We start from the raw sequence: 27,071 nt of genomic DNA, 5'->3' as shown, positions 1-27,071 counted from the left end.
ACCTTGAGAAAAATTAAGTTATAAAAAAATAAAACCTGTATCGTTTTGCGACAAAAATCCATATTGATGGCTCAATAATCACAAGGTACTGTCTAATTGTCACAGAAGAAAAGCAAATGTCAATGCCATAATTCAGAGCTTTTTGGATAATGGGTTTGCTGATAATAGATCCCATTTGGAAGTGGAATGTGCATGGATTATTAATAAATGCGTTGGCTGCAATTTAAGATCAGTGCATGGCAAGAATTCATATAGCTTGTTACTTAAAGCACCCCTGTGAGCTGACACATTTAATATGAATACATTTATTACAGCCTGTGTCCCTGCATTTGTGCCTATGTATATATCAAGCATCTCTAACCACTGCTACGGTTGTCTGAAGCCAAAGAATTAGGCAGAATCCAGTAGCCTGCAGAGAGGTGAAACATTCCAGCTGGAGATCTCAGAGTGCTTCCCACTCGCAATCGTTTTGACACTAATAGAACAAGAAAGAAATGAAGAGTGACAAGGAGCTTCATTATCATTGCAGAAGAACCGCAGCTAGCGATGACTTTATATCACTCATCAAGCTCAACTGCTTCCTATTGTCTGCAATTTTCCTAAAATGTCATAAGTTTCAAAAAAGGAAATCGCTTTCTTCCCCCCTTCTTGTGTTTCCCATTAGCAGTTCAGTAAGGCAGATGGCTGACATTCTAGACTTTTACAATACAGATACAGGTACAGGTATGGGACCTGTTATACAGAATGCTTGGGAACTGTGGTTTTCCGGATAATGGATCTTTTCGTAATTTGGGTCTTTATACCATAAAGGGATACTGTCATGGGGAAATTTTTTTTTCCCAAAATGAATCAGTTAATAGTGCTTTTCCAGCAGAATTCTGCACTGAAATCCATTTCTCAAAAGAGCAAACAGATTTTTTTATATTCAGTTTTGAAATCTGACATGGGGCTACATATTGTCAATTTCCCAGCTGTCCCAAGTCATGTGACTTGCGCTCTGATAAACTTCAATCACTCTTTACTGCTGTACTAAGTTGGAGTGATATCACCCCCCCTTTCCCCCCCAGGAGCCAAACAAAAGATCAATGGGAAGGTAACCAGATAGCAGCTCCCTAAAGATGGCCATACATGGATAGATCCGCTCGTTTGGCGATGTCGCTAAATGAGCGGATCTCCCTCCAATATGCCCACCTTGAGGTGGGCAATATCGGGCTGATCCGATCGTGGGCCCTAGGGCCCAACGATCGAATCCTAGCGTTCGCAAACGGGAGGTTGGATCGCGGGACCGCATCAACGAACAGATACGGCCGCGATCCGATGGGATTTTTAATCCCATCCGATCGAGATCTGACCGACTTTCGGCCAGATCTCGATCGAGGAAGCCTGTGGGGGGCCCCAATACACGGGCCAATAAGCTACCGACTCGGTCTGTCGGCAGCTTTTATCGGCCCGTGTATGGCCACCTTAACACAAGATAACAGCAGCCTGGTAGATCTAAGAACAACACTCAATAGTAAAAACCCATGTCTCACTGAGACACATTCAGTTACATTGAGAAGGAAAAACAGCAGCCTGCCAGAAAGCATTTCTCTCCTAAAGTGCAGGCACAAGTCACATGACCAGGGGCAGCTGGGAAATTGACAAAATGTCTAGCCCCATGTCAGATTTCAAAATTGAATATAAAAAAAATCTGTTTGATCTTTTGAGAAATGGATTTCAGTGCAGAATTCTGCTGGAGTAGCACTATTAACTGATGCGTTTTGAAAAAAACATGTTTTCCCATGACAGGATCCCTTTAAGTCTACTAGAAAATCATGTAAACATTAAATTAACCCAACCTAATTTTGCTTCCAATAAGGATTAATTATATCTTCATTTAGATCAAGTACAAGCTACTGTTTTTTGCAGAGAAAAAAAATTGTTATTATTTGGATAAGTATTAAATATTAGTATTACTAAAACAATAGCTTGTACTTGATCCAAACAAAGATATAATTAATCCTTATTGGAATCAGAACCAGTGTATTGGGTTTATTTAATGTTTACATGATTTTCTACTAGATTAAAGGTAGGAAGATCCAAATAACGGAAAGATCTGTTATCCAGAAAGCCCCAGGTCCCAAGAATTCTGGATAACAGGTCCCATACCAGTACAATAATAGACTACTTTAACCACCTTGGTCCACATAGTTTAGTGCTACTTTTATATGAAACTCTGGTCACTTTTACAGCTCCTCAATAAAGACATGGGGAGCAAATATTGCAAAATATATATAACATAAATATACATGGCCACTTAATTTATACCATTCACACTGTAATTGTCTGTCTCAGGACAGCATGACCTCTGGCCACATAGCTGCTGTCGAAAGCACAACTTTCCCATTGACCCACAGGGTGCTGGGAGTAGCATACATTAATTTTATTAAGTGGGGTTTATTTTGGAGCTCAGGGGGATTGTAAAAAATGTTTATTATTTAAAACAAACTTATTCCAGTGATTTAAAGGGGCGGTTCGCTTTTACATTAATGTTTAGTATGTTATAGAATTGCTAATACTAAGCATTTTTTCAGTTGGCCTTAATTTGTTATAGTTTTTGAATTATTTGCCTTCTTCTTCTTTCCAGTTTTCACTCTAGTCCATGACCCAATCTAAAAGAAAATGCTATGTAATGCTACACATTTAGGGGCAGATTTATCAAGGGTCGAATTGAAAAGTTTATTTTAGTGTAATTCGACTAGGGAACAGTCCAAATTTAATTCGAATTTAAAAAAAAAAAAATCAAAATTCGAATTTAGAAATTTATCAAGTACTGTCCCTGTAAGAATATCGGAATTGAGTATTCGTCATCTAAAACCTGCCGAATTGTGGTGTTTAAGCTATGGGGGACTGCCTACAATTTGGAGTCCGTTGGTGGACTTTTTAGTGACAAAAAAATGGTGAAGAAACTCAAATCAAATTCGATTTGCAGGTCGATCCTATTCACCCGAATTTAAAAAATTTAATTTTTTTTAATGCATTTCAATTGGTCATTTTTCTTTCGAATTTCGAGTTTATGGGAGTTTTTACAAACTCCCACAAACTCTGAATTCGACCCTTGATAAATCTGCCCCTTGTTGTTATTGCTACTTTTTCTTACTCATTTTTCTATTTAGGCCTCTCCTATTCATATTCCAATCTCTCAATGCATGGTTGGTGGGGTTATTTGAACCCTAGCAACCTTATTGCTGGAATTGCTAACTGAAGAGCTGCTGAATAAAAAGCTAAATAACTCAGAGGCCACAAATAATAATAAATGAAAACCAACTGCAAATTGTCTCAGAATATCACTTTACATCAAGCTAAAAGTTAATTTAATGGTAAACAACCCTTTTAAACAATTTGGCCTATGCAAGAAGGTGAATAAAATTGACCAATATGTATACCTTATACAGCTGTAGTATCTAAAGGTGCTAGCTGCCTTCTGGCACTCCAAACAGAGCTGAATAGCTCCAGGATAGTCTTCCTCCTTCAAATCAAAATGACAAATACGTTAGTACACTATGACAATGGCTCTAGGTTGTAATAGACAGATTATACATTCAGTGCAACTCATTCTAGAACATCTTGTTTCAGCATTTTCTAAGAGGCATCATCATTATTCAAACTATAAAAAGGGGTTTTGCATAATGAAAGGAGATGCAATTCTAAGCAACTTTCCCATATGCATCTAGAGTTTTAATTAACAATTTAAGCACTTTAACAAGTTCTACGGGTCTGACTCTTAACCGTGTAACAGGAGTCCGTTCTTTTACAGGTCATACAGGCAGACCTGATTTCTGTTGCTAATACAGGTAAGGGACCCATTATTAGGAAACCCATTATCCAGAAAGCTCCGAATTACGGGATAACTGTCTGCCATAGACTCCATTTTATCCAAAAAATTTTAAATGATGTCCTTTTTCTCTGTAATAATGAAACAATAGCTTGTACTTGATCCCAGCTCAGATATAATTAATCCTTATTAGAAGCAAAACCAGTCTATTGGGTTTATTTAATGTTTAAATTATTTTAGTAGACTTAGGGTCAGGGCAGCCAGGCAGATTCAGGGGAGATTAGTCGCCTGGCAACAAATCTCCTCTTCTTCGGGACAACTAATCTCCCCGAACTGCCAGCTAAAATGTAAATCGCCGGCATGATGACACTCGGCGCGATTTGCTTTCCGAAGTTGCCTCACGAGGAAACTTCGGGCGACTTCGGAAAAAGAATCACGCCAAGTGCAGGGGAGGCAGTTCGGGGAGATTAGTAACCCTGAAGAAGAGGATATTTGTTGCCGGCGACTAATCTCCCCGAATTTGCCTGTGTGCCCTGACCCTTAAGGTATGAAGATCCAAATTATGGAAAGATCCCATATCCAGAAAACCCCAGGTCCCGAGCATTCTAGATAATAGGTCCAATAGCTGTACACTGACAGGCAACATTAAAACCAATGAAAATTGTTAACACATAGCAAACACATGTTTATTTTGCACTGGAGTCCACTCTGTCTAATAACATATGAATGATGCACAAATTGAAGCGATCAGTAACTATACTACAATAGCCGTGGCAACAAAGCCCCCTGCTGCCATTAGCCTAACATGTATTTGGCCGTTTCTATATCACATTAAACATCATGTTACGACGAATGCAAGATAAATAGCTACAAAAACATAAAATAATTTGGAGTTTGAAAGTATAATTACCTCTAGCATTTCATTTACGACGAACATCTGTTCTTTGCTACAAAACAAAGATGAAAAGAGAATTCAATTTCTTTCAGAAATGTTAGCAGATTATATATATTGCATTTTAAAGATGTTCTTCATTACCAGTGTTTTAATAGTTCTCAGAGACTTCAGTAGGCCAATCAACTGCTGCCTTTTCCTTTGCTTTGCAAGAAGTAGCAGGCTAGCTTGAGTTAATCCTTCCTTTGCCACATTAAGTTGTCTGAAAGAAAAATCATAACAAGCATAACCAATATGCACAGGATAATCTAACTTGCTATTTCATGTCTGATTTGAGCCACAGTGCTGCCATCGTCACCCCATCTAACTTGAGATGTTGCTGGGCAAGGGATACACGAAATGCAATTATTAGATTGGAGAAGCGGTTATGGCGGAGCTCACCTCGGCGTTCAGCGATCCCTTCCTGGTCGCAGCTATCGCGAGACTTCGGGTATTAGCCCCATATACACCAATCTTCGCGCAAATGATTCCTCGCTAGCAGCGCCGGCCATTCAACGGAGGGAATACCACTGTTTTAATATCAATCCGGCTTTATTATTACACACAGTGTGGAGTTACATTCTCAGTGGGTGCGCTGTACAAACCTACGCGTTTAGTGTCTAAGTGAACGACACTTCCTCAGGGTTACAATTTCATCACGTGTCTCAGAGTTTAAATAGGGTCAAAGTGCATATCATTTCACATTTAAAGGTGCAGTATGTGCAAATAGTTATTAATAATGTGTACGTTCATGAAAATACATCAAGATGCATGAAATATGTTATTAAAGTGCAAGTGCTTATATTGTATATTATAAATAAATAAATAATTTAATATGTGTACTAAATTTTATAAATTATATACATTTTTTAAAATTTTTTTATATAATTATTCGTGATCAAAGTTATATGTACATACAGTAAATTTAATATCATTCATCATGTCTATCTTGATCTCTATTCAATTTGTTTAAATTATTTATCCACATCTTAAAGATAATCAATTAAATAGAGTGAAAAATTTTTTTAAAATGAAAACACCCATCATGTAATTTTTTGTGGTGTTATTTCTTAACACGTTAGAGTAATAATGATGTAATATAAGTATAAATATAATTTACATAATTTCAATGGATAAAGTGCTGAATTAATTAATTAATTAATTAATTGGTAAGTAATATACTCAGAGGATATTTATTATGTCAATTTATATTCAAATTCTAATATTTCCAAATCCTCTTTACCTAGCGCTATTACGGAATTTATTTCATCGGACAGTAGATTTATTAGCTGTGATTTGCTTCCCTTAATCAATGAAAAATCTAATCTCACAGTCCTTATTCACTTAGACACGAAACGCGTAGGTTTGTACAGCGCACCCACTGAGAATGTAACTCCACACTGTGTGTAATAATAAAGCCGGATTGATATTAAAACAGTGGTATTCCCTCCGTTGAATGGCCGGCGCTGCTAGCGAGGAATCATTTGCGCGAAGATTGGTGTATATGGGGCTAATACCCGAAGTCTCGCGATAGCTGCGACCAGGAAGGGATCGCTGAACGCCGAGGTGAGCTCCGCCATAACCGCTTCTCCAATCTAATAATTGCATTATCTGTAACCCTACCGAAGCAGGATTGGTGGCGTTGAGACCCCGGACGCAAGTGGCAGAGGCATATGGATCACACATCGAGTGGATGAAAGGTACGCTTAACCACTATAACGAACATTACTAGCAATATTAATTTGGCATATAGCGCACAGGTTAAGGAGACAGTGGGTGTAACTGTTACAATGGAACAAAGGTCTGAAATATTACAGCGCACACGGACTAGAATGACAAAAGCTTGTACTATATTTATGGAACCTGAAGTTATAGATATATCAGACAATCCTCCCTCTGTTACAAACCATGATGATACAACTACCAATATGGTTGCACTATTTAAGGCATTACAAAAAATATCTATTAAGGAGCAGAAACTCTGGTGGGAAATAACGACACTACAAAATTACATCAAAGTAAAACGTGTACCCAGAGGGTTAAGACTTAAAAAGTTCCCAGCCTTTGAAATACAGGATAAAGATCTAATGGATCAATGGTATGAAACCCTCACAGAGTGCTCATTGAAACTGATGCAGATCTTGGTAACAAAGTATCAATCTGAACAGGGATGATTGGAGAATGAGATTAACCAATTGGAGACTGAATTGAGTATTTATAAAGAATCCAGTGATTTTGAGAGATTAAATACAAGATTAGCGAAGGAATTGGATACTATGGAAAGTAAAATTACAGATATTAAACAAAGGAAATTTTTGAGAGACAAAGCTGATTACGAACAACAGAGAGTATTCTCATGGGGAATGAAACTGAATACACAGCGAGGTAGATGGGAACGCATGAAACCAACACTGAAGACAGATAGAAAAAATAAACCATCGGCTAGAAGTCATAATATGTCTTATGCGGATTCTGATAGTACCTCTCCCAGTGTGTCTTTTTTAGTGACATCGAACAGCGACCTGGAGGTGAGCCCAGAAGAAGAACAAGATCCAGAGTACAACAAGATGAAGAGAAAAAAGAAAAGAAGAGTCGAAAAAGAGGAACCAGGGGAGGAACCAACAAAAGAAAATAGAGAGACCAGACCGAAAGGAGTCAGAACAAAGAATTTGGGGAAGAACAAGTAGACTCTGAGGAGAAAGACATTGAGGACTTGGTAATCAACTTATCTAACTATACATTGACTGAAAGTGAAAAACTGTTACTTAATAGGGGCTTGACTTTTTGCCCTTCTTCACATTTTTCATATATAGATACTATAATACACAAAAGCCATGAATATCTTGTAAATTATATCCTTATAAACGGTGAGTTCTGATGTCATCAGTTATAAACGGTGAGTTCTGATGTCATTTCTGTCACATGACTCACCGAAATTTGTGTATTATAATAAATAAAGTACCCCCAGTTGCAAAATATGAGGATATTAGAAGTTACCTTGGAGTTCCATGACCTGTATAAAAACACTCGGCCTTCGGCCTCGTGTTTTTATATGGTCATGAAACTCCTCGGTAACTTATAATATCCTTATATTTTACAAAAGGGGGTACTTTATTCACTATATAATTGATCTCAACAAATTTACTAGAATACTGGCCTTAAAGCGCTTCTTTTGCCCGAAGGATACAATTCAGAATGAGGTATTACAACAATATGATATAACTAATTTTCTTACACAAGATGTATTAGAGGCCATAGATCAAATCAATGAAGAGACAGATAATAATAATGAACATCTAACAATGACACCTTGTGAAGAATTTAGTATGGAGAAAAAAATAATACACACAGATTTGAGAGTAAAATCACATTTTAATCCCATAGAACAGAGAGGCCCATTTGTTGAAAGATTCTATGATTTAGTGGTTAATGATTTAAAAATGCTAGCTAAGAACAGTGGACATCAACAAACAAGTGACAAAAAACACAAACAAAAGAAACACAATCTTACTAAGTCAGAATACCAAGCAATGAGATCTATCACTGAGAATCAGAATATAGTGGTGAGAAACTCAGATAAGGGGGGTTCCATAGTGATATTAAATAGAGATTATTATGAATTGGATATCAAAAATCAATTAGATAATCAAGAAAACTATCAAAGATTAGATAGAGACCCCACTCCATGTTTTCGGGATAAATTATACAAAATAGTACAATATGGGAAAGAAATGGGGATTCTTAATGAGAATGAGAGAGAATACATTTGGGTAGAACATCCTAAAATCCCAATATTTCACACCTTTCCCAAGGTACACAAGAATCCCACACACCCAAAAGGAAGACCAATAATAGCGGGCATAGGATCCCTAAATGAAGGTCTGAGTGAATATATAGATAAACTGATACAGCCACTTGCTACCCAGTTACCATCCTATTTGAGAGATAGTGGAGATGCTATAAATAAAATATCTGATATGGAATGGAAACAAAATTTCCTTTGGGTAACAATGGATGTAACAGCATTATACTCGTCTATAAGACATGAAGAAGGATTGCATGCATTGTACTATTGGTTAAGTGAAATTGATTTGTACACACAGGAACAGAATCAATTCATTATGCAAGCTGTGGAATATCTTCTGACCCACAATTATTTCATGTTTAATGGGGTATACTACCTACAAAAGTGTGGCACCGCGATGGGGGCGCGTTTCGCGCCCTCATACGCGAATATATTTATGGGTTGGTTAGAAAAATACCATATCCTTAACAAACATGCCCCACAATTTTCAAAAATTTTAAAATACTATCGCTATATCGATGACTTGATATTGGTGTGGGGTGGAAATGAATTGCAATTACAAGAATATGTAGATTACTGTAACAATAATGGAAAGAACATTGCATTTACATATAAATGTGACCCTACCACCATTGAATTTTTAGACATACAGTTCATTTCACAGGATGGTGTGGTACACACGGATGTCTATAGAAAAGCCATAAGCAGAAATTCTCTCCTACAGCGACAAAGTAGCCATCCGAGATCTTTGCTGGAGAGCATACCGACTGGACAATTCATACGTCTGAGACGGAATTGTTCCACTTGGGATGCTTTCCAGCAGAGATCTATGGAGTTATGGGATAGACTCCTAACCAGAGGATATAAAACAGATAATATAAAAAGAGCATATGAAAAGGCAGTATTAGCCAATAGAGAAAAACTACTCTCAACCTATAGATGTAAAAAAGAAAAACATTCAACACAAGGAATAGGAAGAATGAGATTTATTACTGCTCATAACTTAGAAGCTGTGGAGATACAACATATTATTCTAAGACATTGGAAGGTATTGAAGTCAGATCCGATTTTATCAAGACTTGAATTACAGGATCCACAATTTGTCTATAGACGAGGGTATAACCTAAGGGACAGAGTATCGCCAAGCATGTTGCCCGAAAAAACTGATAGAAAGAATTGGCTACAGACCATAGGGACCTATAAGTGTGGGGCCAATATCTGTAAATGTTGCAGATTTGTGAATGTTTCCAAAGAAATACAGAGTACAGTGACAGGACAAACTTATCAAAATAAGACATATGCGAATTGTCGTACTGCAAATGTAATATACCTCGCTACGTGCAGATGTAGAAAACAATATGTAGGAAAAACAACTAGGAAAGTCAAAGATAGAATACTCGAACATATAGCTTGCATAAACAGATTTGACATATCCTCAGCTATAGCAGCACATATAATTCATGAACATAGTGCTAACGAGAATTTTATCTCATTTCAGGTTATAGAAACTGTAAGACTGGGAAAAAGGAAAGGAGACATAGACAAATTGTTATCTAAAAGAGAAATCAAGTGGATGTCACTATTGGAGACTGTAGTACCATATGGTTTGAATAAGGACTGTGAGATTAGATTTTTCATTGATTAAGGGAAGCAAATCACAGCTAATAAATCTACTGTCCGATGAAATAAATTCCGTAATAGCGCTAGGTAAAGAGGATTTGGAAATATTAGAATTTGAATATAAATTGACATAATAAATATCCTCTGAGTATATTACTTACCAATTAATTAATTAATTAATTCAGCACTTTATCCATTGAAATTATGTAAATTATATTTATACTTATATTACATCATTATTACTCTAACGTGTTAAGAAATAACAACACAAAAAATTACATGATGGGTGTTTTCATTTTAAAAAATTTTTTCACTCTATTTAATTGATTATCTTTAAGATGTGGATAAATAATTTAAACAAATTGAATAGAGATCAAGATAGACATGATGAATGATATTAAATTTACTGTATGTACATATAACTTTGATCACGAATAATTATATAAAAATTTTTTAAAAAATGTATATAATTTATAAAATTTAGTACACATATTAAATTATTTATTTATTTATAATATACAATATAAGCACTTGCACTTTAATAACATATTTCATGCATCTTGATGTATTTTCATGAACGTACACATTATTAATAACTATTTGCACATACTGCACCTTTAAATGTGAAATGATATGCACTTTGACCCTATTTAAACTCTGAGACACGTGATGAAATTCTAACCCTGAGGAAGTGTCGTTCACTTAGACACGAAACGCGTAGGTTTGTACAGTGCACCCACTGAGAATGTAACTCCACACTGTGTGTAATAATAAAGCCGGATTGATATTAAAACAGTGGTATTCCCTCCGTTGAATGGCCGGCGCTGCTAGCGAGGAATCATTTGCGCGAAGGGATACACGAAATATACATTTTACAGGACAATTCAACTGCCAGAATTAGTAAAAACATTTTCAACACAAGCCCCAGTGTGTTTGGGGTCGTTGTCTTGTTGAAACCCCCATTTCCTCTTTGGCATAAGGCAACATGACCTCTTCAAGTATTTTAATGTGTTGAAACTGATCCATGATCCCTGGTATGTGATAAACAGACCCAACACCATAGTATGAGAAACATCTCCAGATCATGATGCTTGTGCCACCATGTTTTACTTCTTCACACTGTACTGTGACTTGAATTCAGTGTTTGTGGTTGTCCGACAAACTGTCTGTGGTCCCTAGACCGAAAAAGAATAATTTTGCTTTCATCAGTCCACAAAATGTTGCACCGTTTCTCTTTAGGCCAGTCAATGTGTTCTTTAGCAAATTGTAACCTCTTCAGTACAGTCTTTTTTTTCAAAAACAGGACTTTGGGTGGGTTTTTCAGCAATTATAATTTTCGGGAATTCTTTATATGTTTTCCCCTCTCCAATCAAATTTTTAATCAAAGTACTCTGTTTTTCTGAACAATGTCTGGAACGACCCATTTTACTCAGATATTCAGAGACAAATGCACTTTACAACATTTGCTCCTTCCTTCCTTAAATAGGGGCTGAAATTGACCTGTTTTTTCATAGAATGAATGAGCTCACTAATTGAACTCCACACTGCTATTATTTGGAACAAGCCATGCAAATAATGTGTAATATCTTTAAAGCACTGTGAAATATATTGGCGCTATATAAAGGATAATAATGATGCAAAATACAAGAAAATACCACTAGAGAACTTATTTCAGTCTGCGAAAACACTAGTACAAGTGCTTGTCTCAGCAGGACACGTGGCTTTAACTGACATTAATCTGGCAGCAGATAAAACATCTGTTGCCTTCTGCCCAACTTTAGCAAGCAATGACAGACACAGCATCTGTGTATCAGTGCACATACAGGCTAGATTCTGTTGCGGCAACGTTAAAACATTCTCATGTGCACCTCCGTGAGGTGCATATTAATGTTAAGCTGAAGGCAGCAGATCTGCGTTTTCTCCTCCAGTACTGCCAGAGAAAACAGCCTACTAACCTAAAACTCCAGTGAAGGTCTGCGTGTAGCTGACAATATACAAGGACAAAGAATGTTTATCCAGTTTTCATTATTTTTACCTTCTTCCATTAGTGCATATCACAGCAGCTAGCTGAAGGCTTGTCTGTAGTCTGTAGCTCCTGCAAGGAACACAAACTGTGTTAACAATGGTTCTTAATTTAAGAAATTAAGCTATATTGATAATTACAGGCTGGTATAGGTTTGGAATCCGTTTTCCGGAAACCGGAAAGGCCGTCTCCCATAGACTTCATTATAATCAAATAATCCGAATCTTTAAAACTGATTTCCTTTTTCCCTGTAATATTAAAACAGTAACTTGTACTTGATCCCAACTAAGATATTATTAATCCTTATTGGAAGAAAAAACAGCCTATTGGGTTTATTTAATGTTTACATGATTTTCTAGTAGACAAGGTATGAAGATCCAAATTACAGAAAGATCCGTTACCCGGAAAACCCCAGGTTCCAAGCATTCTGGATAAAAAGTCCCATACCCGTATTTACAAAATAGCTTTTAATTCTACTTCTAGTTCTATTTTTACTAAGGCATCTGTCATTCTTCCATGATTTTAAATCTGTTATTGGGACCAGTTAAAGGACAAAGAAAATCATTTTTCAAGAATTCAGCATATAATTATTCACCCCTTGATCCACTAGATCGCTTGGTTTATTTTTCTAATATAGCTTCCATTACTGGCTTTTCCACTATTTAATTGAGCTCAGTTGCAGCTGCCATCTTCACAGAGCCTACGTCATCAACACGCACAAACATTTTCCTGAGTTCTGTGTGGCAAGACTGGAGGCACAGAGCAGACAGTCTCAAAGGTGCACAGACACCGATCAGCACTGAAATTAATATTATTCTCTTGCTATCAGTGTCTAAGGTCCAGGATTCAGTATGCAACACCATAGCAACCGATTTAACTGGTTGCAATTGGTTGGTGTGTAAAGAAGGCGGCCAGCGCAGGGCTAATGTGTGCATGCGATCCCGTCTGCTATAGAAGAAGCAGTAACTTTTTCTGTGCATGTGTCTATTGGGAAGATTATGCATTGCACATGCTCATAGTCTTGGTCTTGGGAAGGGAGCGTTGCATTGCGGGAATTTTTTTTTCTTTAGTCATCGGTTTTAATGGGTTTACAGCTGAGCAGTTTATGAGCACTATTAAAGAGCATTCAGGTATGCCTTTCCATAAACCCAGCTTTATGTTTACACTTTAAGCAATCCAACCAGCAACTTTATCCACAACCATAAATGCTACCTGAGTTTGGGGAGAAGGCATATAAGAGAGTCAGAGATGCCTATTTTGTGACCTGCAGACCCAAAATCCTAACCATACCCATAGCTACTGTCTACCCACATTGTGTCCAATAGCAATGTATTTTCTGTGAATACCAGCAGAATACCAAGCTGCTATAGAACCCTATCCTAAAGCCAAGGGTAATAGCTGCATCAATCATGGGTGAAGGAATGTCAGAGTTCAACCTTGGTAAGTAATGGGGCCTGACTGTGATGAGATTGAGTACACTCATCAGGTGATTGTGTTAATTTCCAGTGCACTTTCCATCCTAGAATTTTCATCTTGAAATGTTGTCTAATCCATATCAACTATATGAGATTAAATCTTTATAGTCATCATGATGCCTGTCCTTAGGTTGTTTATGAAGAACTTCTCAACACAGAGCCGTATGATGGTTCAGCTTAGATGAGTAAGCATGCAGATAAGGAATGTTCTTGGTATAATATATGCATAGATGTCATCTATTTACTGTAGGAAAAATATAACCTACCTATGTATATGGAATAATTCTCCTCAAAGGATTTACTGGCATAATGGTTAGACTTGGGATAAAATTACTCTGCTGATCAATAATTTTCAAAGTGAATTTATGCTCTGTTCTCCATTCTAATGAATATGAGATGTTATTTATTCTTGAAAATCCGCTAATCTAAAAGGAATATCACTTGTCACAGGAAGCAGGAAAAGTAATTGATAGAAAGAAAAGTGAAATTGCTTCTGCTTAGAAATAATAATATATTTAAACTGGAGTTAATAAAAATGACAAGAGCTTTAGGGTTTAGTTAAGCTTAATATGGAATTTTATGCTTCCTGCAAGCCAGAAAATAGATAAAAGAATGGACAGACGATTCAGATATTAATGACACTACAAAGCAAAGGTACTAATTAAATATTACATCCTAGAGAAAAACCAAACTTGCAAAGTGCTATGTTCACACTAAACAGAACAGCAGTCGATCTGCAGAATCATATCAAAGATAAAATGAATAAGGGCTTCCAAGCTAATTTTCTGCCTGAAGGATATAGTTAGAAATAACAATGCAATATATTTTAAAAGAATGTTTTTCGGATTTTGTACGTATTGGAGTATGAGGCTCACCTGTAATAGAAGATGATACTACAAGGCTGAGTTAAAAATATGGATGCAAATTGCTCTGGTTTCTATGCTGCCATGTAATGAGAATCTGAATTAATTACTAATGAGCCTTGCATTTTGAGTGGGTTCCTAAGCTCAGTAAGAGACAGTAGCACAGAGCATGTGCCGTGAATCAGCAAAAAAGAAGATGGGGAGCTACTGGGGCATAATTGGAAGGGACAGATCTTCCCTGCTAAAGGGTTGTGGTGGCTTTGGGCAGGCACAGAATCTTAAAATATAATGTGCAACATTTCTTTCCTACTTCTTTGTTAAGTTTTAGTTCTCCTTTAAAAGTTGTTCAGAGTTCTTCAGCCAATGAGAACCTTGCACAGTCCTCAAACCATTTTCTTGGTCGCTTTCATTGAGAAAATTGAAGCGACAAATGATAACAATCAAAGAACAGAAAAAAAAACAGGAAAAGGTCTGTAATGAGAATTTTACATGAACATTCAGCAAGAAAATGTCAAAAGGACTTTAAAATGTATTGAACCTTTACTGTATTTAGGAATTTAATTTAGTATGAACATGGAAGAGGAGCGAGATCTCCATGGGACTATTAATGATCTGCAGCATAAGATGCTTATTTAGAATATTAAGTTATTTAAAAGTAGAATTTTAGTAGGATTTTGTAGACCTATGGAAATTCAAGAAGTGATTAGTGTGATTAATTTAGACATTTTTTAAATTGATCACGATATGGGATAGTATGGGATGCTTTATCCAGAATGCTCGGGGGTTTTCAGAATAAGGGATATTTTAGTAGTTTTGATCATTATACCGTAAGTCTACTAAAGATTGGTTTGCCACTAACATGGATCAATGCAGCTTAGTACAAGGTACATAGTAATGTTTTATTACAGAGGAAAAATCTTTTTTTTATTTATTTTTTTATATTTACAAAATTATTTGCTTCAAATTGGCACAATGGGAGGTGGCCCTCCTGTAATTTGGTGGGTTTCCAGTCCTATATATGTATCTATTTTTGTATCTACAGTATTTATTTTTCAGACTGTAATGGTTACATTTACTGTAAGGGTTAAATTGTTATAGCAGGCCTGACTTAGTATAGACATTAGACAGAGTCCACCTGCAGATTCATGCCCACTTCAGTGGTCAGTACTTTTCTACGTTGCCCATCGTCTTCATGGATGTTGCTGTGGTGTAACAACTACAGAGCAGGGTCTTATCAGTTACTATGTTTCTGCCAGCCTATGTACGGCTCCCACACTACTGCTTTTCTGTTTCTTGTAACAACTAGTTGTTTGAAAGGGTATATAACCCCCACCCTGTGATTTGCTCTATATTCTAACTCTTTGGTGTACATAATCCACTCAGCTGGTGTCAATTAACGTGTATGTTCTACCTTAAGTGATGTCTGGTTCCTATGTATTGCAACAAGACCCTCTCATATTAATAGAGAAATTATGAGACCCCCAACTGATATTAACCATTCATTTAAAGGGAAAAAATTGCATTAATTTATTCTTACCTTGACATACGCAGGTTGTTTTTCAAGAATCAGATCTGCAACTTTCTTTGATACCTAAAAAAACAGATGTGTACTGTATCAGAGGCATTAATGAGGGAAAAATGGAGTCAGAATTTATAACCACTTGACAAGACCCAGTAATTTGGAGAAGAGCACTAGATTTTAGTAGAGTAGCCTGGGTTTCCGATTAATTACTTAAGTGTCAAATAAATGGCAGCACTACAATCAATGAATAGTGCAAGTATCTTGTATTACAGAATGCAAAAACACAACAAGGAATTCAGTAAGTTCTACACTACACATATTCTCTTCATTATGTAGCACACCCGTGAGTGTGTTATGAAATTGTGCTAATGGGTATGATCTTGCAAACTATACTGGTGACACCCCAGATCCAGTGAACAGGCAAACAAGAATGGCAATGCAACAGGCACATCCTTACTTTATTAAACAGCTGAAGCTGTAAGAAAGGGTTAGACATGGAGTAAAATATGTAACGTATTACTGTAACAACAATGAGATTTCAATAAGAATAGCCCCAGCATAACCCTGGTGTGCACACCTAAGTTCCCCCCGACAAGTTGCCAGCTGGATATAGTGTACACCGGTGGGGGCCCCTTGTGATGAAAACAATGCTGTCAGCCTTACTTACAATCCTTGCAGGTGGATGAGGTGGCTGTTTAAACCCTGAAGTCACCTCAATAGCTTTGGGGGGCAATTTAGTAATCCATTGTCCATTAATACTAATTGTAGTCCCGCATTATAATGTTCAAACAGTCTGCACACATAATAGGGTGCTACAATTATATATATCATCCTTATGTGATGTTTGGAAATAGCAATCAGAACTAGAGAGCATCATATACAGCAGTGATCCCCAACCAGTAGCTCGTGAGCAACATGTTGCTCTTTAACCCCTTGGAAGTTGCTCTCAGGGTCCTCAAAACAGGTGATTATTTTTGAATTCCAAGCTTGAAAGCATAAATTGAAGTATAGTGCCAAGTAGAGCCTCTTGTAGGCTGCCAGTCCACATAGGGGCTACCAAATGGCCCATCACATCCATTATTTGGCACCCCAAGGGACTTTTTCATGCTTGTGTTGCTCCCCAACTCTTTTTATATTTGAATGTGGCTCACGGTTTAAAAAGGTTGGGGACCCCTGATATACAGTATGTTTTTATAAACAAAAACATAATCAATATGTATAATTATACAAATGCATCCCACATTGTGCCTTAGGGAAGTGTCATTTGCATTGGCAGAAAATAATCTTTCCTTCCTCTAGTACTAAGCCTTTAAAGAACACTGCTTCACCAATTCTACTTAACATGCTTGAGTATCAATATAAAAATACAGGGTTTGTTCCCCCTTTAAGCATAGGTCACAGTCAATGCATAGTGGATTGCCACAAGGTACAGGGTATGGTTGTCACATTTCTTCCGGTTAAACTTCATACTGGGGGCGGGGCAGTGATGTTGTTGGGGCGGGACAGTGATGTCGAGGGGGCAGGACTGTGCTGTCGCAAGGGTGAGTCTGACATCAGGGAGTGGCCTATGGTGTGGCGACCGGCGATTAGCTGGTCGCCGCATCAATCAAAGGGAATCCTGCCAAATTAACCAGGGCAGCCCTTCAAAAAACCGGGCAGTCCAGGTCAAAACTGGACATGTGGCAACCCTAGTAGAGGAATAAGAAATAGAGGTATATCAAGTAACCTGCACTCTGAAACAAGATATGCATGCACTATGACCCTTGCTAAAAGGGGGGCCGGAGCCATCCAAAAGGTAAAATAGAAATAAAATTTAAACTACAGGATAAGCAAATCACTGGGCAGTGCCAATTTGTTAGTCGCCTCTCAGTCATATAATTATAAACTTAGACCCAAAGCCGGTGCTCCTCTTTGCTGAAAACTGTTCTAGCTTGGGGTACCATTGTAGAGAGCACATCTTGCTTCTAGTCTCCGTGATCCCCAGTCCTACCCTGGGCTCTGCACTTGGGCAACAAAGCAAAATATGGACTTTGAACCTGAAAGTTGAAACATAAACACAGCCCAGAGCAGCAGTGAGGATTACAGAGAATGGAAGCAAGATGGCACTGAATTTTTATCAATTAAGAGCACCAGCCTGGGGCTTGAGGAAAGCTATTATATTCACTGTGGGGTGCATTACAACTTGGCACCACCAGTGATTGAGCATTTCCTTTTATGCTAAAGTTGCTGCTCATGGATAATAGTACAGCCACCCTATGCTGTTATATGCATGCTCCTATAAGTTGGTGGTAATACTGGTTATCAACTAAATCAAAAAACTGTTTCGTATTTGAATGTCATCTGACCCAAGTGCATGAAAGAATGTAGTGTGAATGGGGTTGTGCAGGAGCTTCCTAGTGGTTACTGTGTAGGTTATGTCTATATTGTAAATATCTTATTCCCAACAGCTTTGTGCATAGTCTGAATGCGAGTAATGTAAGTATCACTATGTATTGTCCGATGACACGCTACTGTCTGCAGAAATAATTAAAATTTCTATTACTAGTGGATCTCTACAATATACCCCTACAAGAGTAGTCGTTGCCATGTCTGCTTAAAGCCCATCCAGATATGCCAGTGCTATAAACCATTTAGATCATAAGAAGAAGGTGCGATATAAAGAGAACACTAGCACGTGTTAAAATCCAAACCTGCCAAAAACTCTGGCAAAGTAAATCAAGTACAACAGCTACTTTATAGGGAATGCACGCAGCACTGCAGAATGCATTTCATCTCAGATTTAATCAACTCTAAACAAAGGTATGAATACTGAATTCGAATTAAAGAGCACAATCCAGGGACCTGATCTGACTTATCTTGTGTAAACTTGTTTACATAGGTTCCATTCCTATTTGTTTAAACTATGTCAAGGGCAAATTTCAGGCTGAAAATGCACACCAAATGATGTTGCCCTGAGTTTCTTAAAGGGGAACTATCGTGAAAATGAAAATTTAATATAAGCGTCATCATACTGAAATAAGAAACTTTCGAAATATAATCAATGGCCCATGGCTAATAGAGAAACTTGTCGTCTGTGATAATAGATACACGACTGCAGCCGACAAATTTCCTGAAAATGCTTCTCTGCCGGCTATACACAATGCTCTCTGGGATCATTTTTTTTATATATATCCACTGCCTGCTATGTACATTTTACAGAGGAATACTTAAAGAGTAAAACTGTAATTTTCAAAAGCCTGTCTTAATAAGTAAAGCCCTTAAGGGAAGTTGTCACACCATCTATCTTCCATAAATGCAATATTTATTTGCCTGGCATTCTACAATAAAATATTTTCCAGCTTGGCAGATTAGTATTGTGTGTACTGGCTAGCAAGCACTGATCGGTCCAGAAAAAAAATAATATATGTCTGTTAATGCTTTCAAAGGCCAAGCCAGAAGAAATAAAACATGAAGTTGTTGCTAGCACAGGTATAACTAGGCAGACAATAATGCGGGGGCTGAATAAGCTGGCCTCACTTATTTAAAGAAGAACAAATGGTTTTACTTACTGCAGCTTGTTGGTGCTTAAAGGGATACTGTCATGGGAAAAATATTTTTTTTCAAAATGAATAAATTAATAGTGCTGCTCCAGCAGAATCCTGCACTGAAATCCATTTCTCAAAAGAGCAAACAGATTTTTTTATATTCAATTTTGAAATCTGACATGGGGCTAGCCATACTGTCAAATTCCCAGCTGCCCAAAGTCATGTGACTTGTGCTCTGATAACAAAAGAAACAATGGGAAGGTAACCAGATAACAGCTCCCTAACACAAGATAACAGCTGTCTGGTAGATCTAAGAACAACACTCAATGGTAAAAACCCATGTCCCGCTGAGACTCCTTCAGTTACATTGAGAAGGAAAAACAGCAGCCTGCCAGAAAGCATTTCTCTCCTTTAGTGCAGGCACAAGTCACATGACCATGGGCAGCTGGGAAATTGACAAAATGTCTAGCCCCATGCCAGATTTCAAAATTGAATACAAAAAAATCTGTTTGCTCTTTTGAGAAATGGATTTCAGTGCAGAATTCTGCTGGAGTAGCACTATTAACTGATTCATTTTGAAAAAAACATGTTTTCCCATGATAGGACGGGCAGAAGGATTTGGCCGAATCCGACTCCTGCTAAAAAAGGCTGAATCCTGGCCGAATCCCGAACCGAATCCTGTATTTGGTTCGAATCCCACCCATCTGTAGACAGAATTCTGAGGGATTACAGAAAGAAGCCCTTCCTTTCTAGTCTTTATTGCTTAGTGGCTGATTATTATGGTGCATTATAATATTATATATATTACAGGCATGGAACCTGTTATCCAGAAAGCTCGGGACCTGGGGTTTTGGATCTTCATTCCTTAAGTCAACTAAAAAATCATTTAAACATCAAATAAACCTAATAGGATTGGTTTGCTTCCAATAAGGATTAATTATATCTTAGTTGGGATCAAGTACAAGGTACTGTTTAATTATTACAGAGAAAAAGGAAATCATTTTTAAAAATTTGGATTATTTGGATAAAATGGAGTCTATGGGAGACATACTTTCTGTAATTCAGAGCTTTCTGGATAATAGCTTTCTGGATAACGGATCCCATACCTGTGTAAGGCCCACATAAATGTGTTTACTATGGTTTTAAATAGATTTGTATGCTAGATATTCATATTAGGACATAAACCTTTCCATTTCCAGGGGTCATATGCCTCCTGCAGCTCTTCATTTAACCTCAACTTATTTTATAAGTTCTTTCAGCACAGCCCTCCTCCCAAAAAAGCGTAGTTGCCTTTAGTATAAAAGTAAACAGTGATATCTGGATTAATATCCTTAGGTTTTCATTCGTTCTTTTATGTGGGTTTTTTTACTTCAAAATTAACTTTGTCAGCTGTTTGTTACGGTTCAATATGAAAGGCCTCAGAGATAATAAAAAGTAACAATAACCAGATGGTTTATGTGTTTAAAACCAAAACAAATTCAGAGGCAAAATAAATAAATAATTTGGAGCCCCACATAACAATTTTCTGGCTGCCAGGTAACCCCCTACAACCAGATAGTATTTTATAAAGCTGGAAAGTCAGAGAAGGTAACAGGCAGGTAACAAAAAAAACTACAATACATACAAAATTGAACAACCCCTTTAAGATAAGAACAAGTGCATAAAGTACATCACACCCTAGGACATCATTAATGTGGAGAAAGTACAGACAACACTCTTTTGGGGTTATGGGTAAGAAAAAATAAAAGGGAATCAGCTATATGTCAAATATTCTTTTCCTTAGAGTCAAATTTCAACTGGCAACAATTATCCCAGGCCTTACGCTCAAATTGGACAAGTACTTTAGGATTTAACATTAAAGAAATAGTACCAACTACTTTTTTTTTCAACCACAATCAGGTACTTAACTTCATCAGCATAGGGGATAACTCGTACCCCAATCTTAGAGTGCTAGTGTTATTCACTATATTGTATATAAAAATTATTGAACTTTTCACTTATAAATTAATGACATGCCCAATTCATCAAATCTTAATGATAAAGTGTCAGTGCTATTAAATTAATTTTATTTAGAAATTATTGCCAACAAAAAGCATAAAAAAACACAAAACCTAACATTCCTTCAGTTGATGTTTGTAGGAAAATAGATAGATAATTAGATAGATAGATAGATAGATAGATTATATTGATAGATTCAATAGATTCCATAGATAGATAGATAGATAGATAGATTAGATAGATTCAATAGATTCCATATATTAGATAGATAGATAGATAGATAGATAGATAGATAGATAGATAGATAGATAGATAGAGTAGATGATAGATAGATAGATAGATAGATAGATAGATAGATAGATAGATAGATAGATAGATAGATAGATAGATAGATGATAGATAGATAGATAGATAGATAGATAGATAGATAGATCTGTAGATAGATAGATAGATAGATAGATAGATAGATAGATAGATAGATAGATAGATAGATAGATAGATAGATAGATCAAGTAGATGATAGATAGATAAATAGAGTTTACAGTTTTTACTTTGCCTAATGCTTATATTTAAGAGGCTATATAATCTGCAAGGCCTAAACCCCAATGACCTTAGAGATAGAACAGATCAGAGAAAGAAATCAAGGGGAGTTAATAAAAACAATTAAAAGTTATGATTATTCAACAAACCGCTTACTCATACTGAAAAAAATACAGGTATGGGTCCTGTTATCCAAAATGCGCTGGACCTGGGGCTTTCTGGATAACGGATCTTACCGTAATTTGGATCTTTATACCTTAAGTCTACAAGAAAGTCATGTAAACATTAAATAAACCCAATAGTCTGGTTTTGCTTCTAATAAGGATTAATTATATCTTAGTAAAAAGACAACTGCTTGGCACGCACTCCACAGGACTCCAGGTAGCGGTAAAAACTTATTTCTTTATTGCACAAACATATATCCTAACGCGTTTCGTGTGTTGCCACACGTAATCATAGGCATTAATGCCTATGATTACGTGTGGCAACACACGAAACGCGTTAGGATATATGTTTGTGCAATAAAGAAATAAGTTTTTACCGCTACCTGGAGTCCTGTGGAGTGCGTGCCAAGCAGTTGTCTTTTTACTTTGATGTCTCCCCCATGCTGAGGGTTCGGGGCGCAGCACCCGGACCACCGAACAGGAGCGGTGAGTGACCCACAGTTTTACCACATTGGAATATTTTAAGCGGAGGGCCCGGGGCAAGTGCACCCGAGCCAATTTGAAACAGCGGTGAGCGCATTTGCATTGAATGATATAATATACTGCTACATAGAAAGAGTTTCCAACTTGTGAAATTAAAGTGTGGCGGGTGGTTTGAGCGCTTCTGCCTTTCTTCTCTTAATTATATCTTAGTTTGGATCAAGAACAAGTACTGTTATTACAGTGAAAAAGGAAATACCGTATATACTCGAGTATAAGCCGAGTTTTCAGCATCCAAAATGTGCTGAAAAAGTCTACGGGCAGTAGCTGAGATTGCAGTCACTTTTAATCATTCCTATTACAACAGTTCGCTTGGGGAGAGACTGCAATATCACACAGCACCCTCTGCTGGTTATATGAAAGAATAACAGTGCGCCCTCTGTTGGTTATATGAAAGAATAACAGTGACTGCAATATCACACAGCGCCATCTTTTGGTTATATGAAAGAATAACAGTGCGCCCTTTGTTGGTTATATGAAAGATTAACAGTGACTGCAATATCACACAGCGCCCTCTGTTGGTTATATGAAAGAATAACAGTGATGGCAATATCACACAGCGCCCTCTGTTGGTTGTATGAAGGATTAACAGTGATGGCAATATCACACAGCACCCTCTGCACATGGTAGTGGGACAGTGCGGCAATGCACACAGTAATCCGTTTGGCAATTCTCTGTCACCATCAACTTTGCAAAGAAGTCCGGTTGATCGCTGGGGGGTCGCTTTGGCGGAATGTGCGCTGCTGGGAAACAGGGCTGTAGTTGTGTCTAGGCTTATACTAGACCCTTTTTCAAGCTAAACTGACAACCATTACACCAGTATTTAAACATTTAGTGCCATCTAGTGGACAATTAGGATTGATAGATGGCACTAAATGTTTAAATACTGGTGTAATGGTTGTCAGTTTAGCTTGAAAAAGGGTCAAATGAGGCCTGAAACGTTGCGGTAATGCCCGTCACTTGAGCAATAAAGGCATTTTAACTTCAATTACAATTGTGGTGCTGTTCATATCGTACTTTGACTGCATTTGCTGGTGGAAAGTGGCCACTGGAGAACCTGCACCCATCCAAAGAAAAGTAAGAAGATTTAATAAGGTTGTGCTGACTATTTTTGTTTGCATAGGCTTATACTAGAGTCAATAAGTTTTCCCAGTTTTTGTAGGTAAAATTAGGTACCTCGGCTTATACTCGGGTCGGCTTATACTCGGGTCGGCTTATACTCGAGTATATATGGTAATTTTGAAAAATTTGGATTACTTGGGTAAAATGGAGTCTATGGGAGACGGCCATTCCGTAATTCAGATCTTTCTGGATAATGGGTTTATAGATACCTGTACCTCAGTCACACCTCACCTGCCCTAGGACATGAGACTGTATATAAGCTGTGCCGTGGACTTAGAAGCACTTTAACAGCAGAACCTGACAAGTAAATGAAGACTTAAGGGGATCATTACCTTAAAACAGAGCAGCTGGTTGTAGGCAACAATACAATAGTTTGGTGATGTGGTGGGGTACTGGGTGGCATTGCATTGGTTCTGGGTTCTTTGCTAGCAGACTTGGGCAGGCATGAGAATAAGAGCAGCGTTACTTTGAGCGTTTACTGGTGTGTTTATACAGACCTTTCTGATAAAGCTTAATAAATTGTAGCCTTTCCTTCTCCTTTAAGGAAATGCAAATTGAGATCTCTGACATCTACACCAGTTAGACTAAATGGCACCACGGTACATGCTAAGAGGCCGGTTGCAGTAACTGGCACTTTGATCATCAGACAGTTGTGCCAGCCAGATGCAGATGGTGCACTCCGGCCTGGAATGCTCAATCCAGTTTGTCTAGCCAAGCTTTCACAGCGTCTTCTCATATCTTGAGATGACTTTGATTAATGGATATGGTTCCTTACTAAACATCTAACCAGTCACATACAATTTTACTATAAAAGAATAGGTCTAAATAAAATAGATGTAAATCAGCAATGTCCTGATGTCTAACAAATACACCCCAATAGCTACAAGCAATGCACATTTATATCTTTTCCGATTCATTTGGCTTCCTACCTCAACTGTCCAAATGAAAATGCAATTTGATTTTTTCCACTATTAGCAATTTGATTGGCTTGAAAGTACACTTTAAAAAGGAAAATCAGTTCTTGACAGCTGCATGGAAATTGGTTGGCATTCAGCTTCTATTAAGATGAATGAGAATACAATTTTCTCTTTTTCCAGCCCTCCAGATTAGACTAGATTTGTGCTTCTACTGCTTCTGACAAGTGAAGATGGGTGGTGTGCAAGTAGTAATGAAACCTAAATAGGAAGGCACTAGGGTAAGATAATCTGACTAGCTGGATATAATGTGCCTGCACAGCACATGTAAGGAATAGGGTTTATGGCATGCCTGCAGGCAACACACAGTATGTATATATTTGTTAAAAATGCTACATGTTGGGGTGCAGAGGCCGGTATGCATTAAACAGGGTTATGGATGGATGATACTCCTGAAAAAAAAAATCTGCTATTCAGCAGATATTTGTCTAAACCATCCCTAGGCCTTTCAGTAGGAAGAAGCCTCTTTTAAGCAGTAAGATAGTATATAACCACTAACAAAGAATTCCCATTCCCCACATGGAAAGGGTCAGAGAAGGGCATTGTTAGGAGATACACATCTAAACACTAAGGGGAAGATTTATCAAGGGTCGAATTTAAAATTCAAATTCGAAATTAAAATATTTGACTTTTTTATGGTCAAAACTGTCCAATTCGTCTAGGAAGTTATTCAAATTCAGTTCGAGTTTTTATAAACATTCAAATTCAATTTTCGAGATTTATCATACTCTAGCCCTTAAACCTGCCGAATTGCTGTTTAAGTCAAAGGGAGACGTCCAGGGATCAATTTTGAGCCTTCCTGACATTCAAGTTTTTTTCATCCGAGTTTGAAAAAATTCAGTTTTTTTAATAAATTTTGATTGTCGAATTTCGAATTTATGGGGGAGTTTTTAAAGACTCACGTGAATCCGAAATTTGACCTTTGATAAATGTGCCTCCAAGCTAAGCTAGTTGGAACAGAGACAGGTTGGACTGCAGAAGCAGAACGTGAACGAAAATCAGAGGGGCTCATTTATCAACATTGGGCAAATTTGCCCATGGACAGTTCCCTATAGGCACCCAATCAGTGATAAGCTTTTTAACTCCAGCTGCAAGTAGAACAATGAAAGCAGCAATTTGCAGGGGCTTAACTACCGGGGGAGCAGGGGGTGCAATTGGGCCAGGGCCTGCACCCCCGCAGGGCCCCCCCGGCAGATCGCGCGCGCTGCAGCCGGCTCGATTCGGCTGCAGCCGCAGAGAAAGCACACGGACGAGGGTGGGGGCGGGCCCGGCTGAACGGCTCGCACCAGGGCCCGCCCCCACCTAGTTCCGTTACTGGCAATTTGATACAGTAGGTTGCCATGGGTTAATTTGCCCAGTGATCATAAATGACCCCCAGTGACTTTTTGTGGCAGTGTTTGAAGCAATGGTGCTCACCGGCATCTTTGCAGAAGAACAGCAGTTTCAGCAATTTTCACATTTTTCCCAGTGAAATCACCCCAAAGAAATCAGTTTTGACTTCCCAGAATCCCACACATTTACCATCTAACTTTCCAAATATACTTGATTTCAAATATCTTTAAAAATAGCAAGTTTAAATCAAAAGCAGACCTTGCTCATGACCAGAGGCGCAGTTAAACAGCAAATTTCAATGTGTCAAAGAACTGAATAATGGAGAAAATCATTGGCATTCCATTATAATTTGATTTCTTGTAAAGCTAACATTTTTGGATAAAAACAATGTGATCAAAACAATGTGGCATTTAAACCTTGTTCAAAGATTTGTTATTAAGGACCAGTAAGATCAGAAATAAGTCAAATAGATTTTTTTTTTTTAGCCCTGTGACGATTGTAAATTTATTTTTCAATTGCCCAGATTGAAAGTCAAGTTTTATGGATTTGGAAATGCAGGTAATTTATTGTCCGCTGTCATATGAGGAGTCTTATTGGTATTGCACTCAACACTTACATGAGCCTTCCGTGTACGCTCCTCTGCATGGTTGAAGCGGCTGAAGTGCTGGAAGTTACAGTTTTGGCCAGATTTTAATTATTTTGTTCTCGTCACAAAAAATGTTGCATGTCGATAGCAAATTCCAACAGCTTTAAAATATACATTTATACATATAGGGGGTTATTTATCAAAATCCCAATTTATCTCATTATTTTCTGAAATATGT

At 37.5% G+C, this 27,071-nt stretch overlaps 1 pseudogene; it reads right to left on the bottom strand.

Annotated features, from left to right (window-relative positions):
• Positions 1-26,337, bottom strand: part of LOC108719673 — a 91,130-nt pseudogene extending 64,793 nt beyond the window's left edge.
• Positions 26,338-27,071: the final 734 nt, after the last annotated feature.

Source organism: Xenopus laevis, chromosome 6S (genome assembly GCF_017654675.1).
Source record: "Xenopus laevis strain J_2021 chromosome 6S, Xenopus_laevis_v10.1, whole genome shotgun sequence".
In the NCBI taxonomy this organism is placed as follows: Eukaryota; Metazoa; Chordata; class Amphibia; order Anura; family Pipidae; genus Xenopus; species Xenopus laevis.
This window is presented reverse-complemented; position numbering and strand designations above follow the sequence as displayed.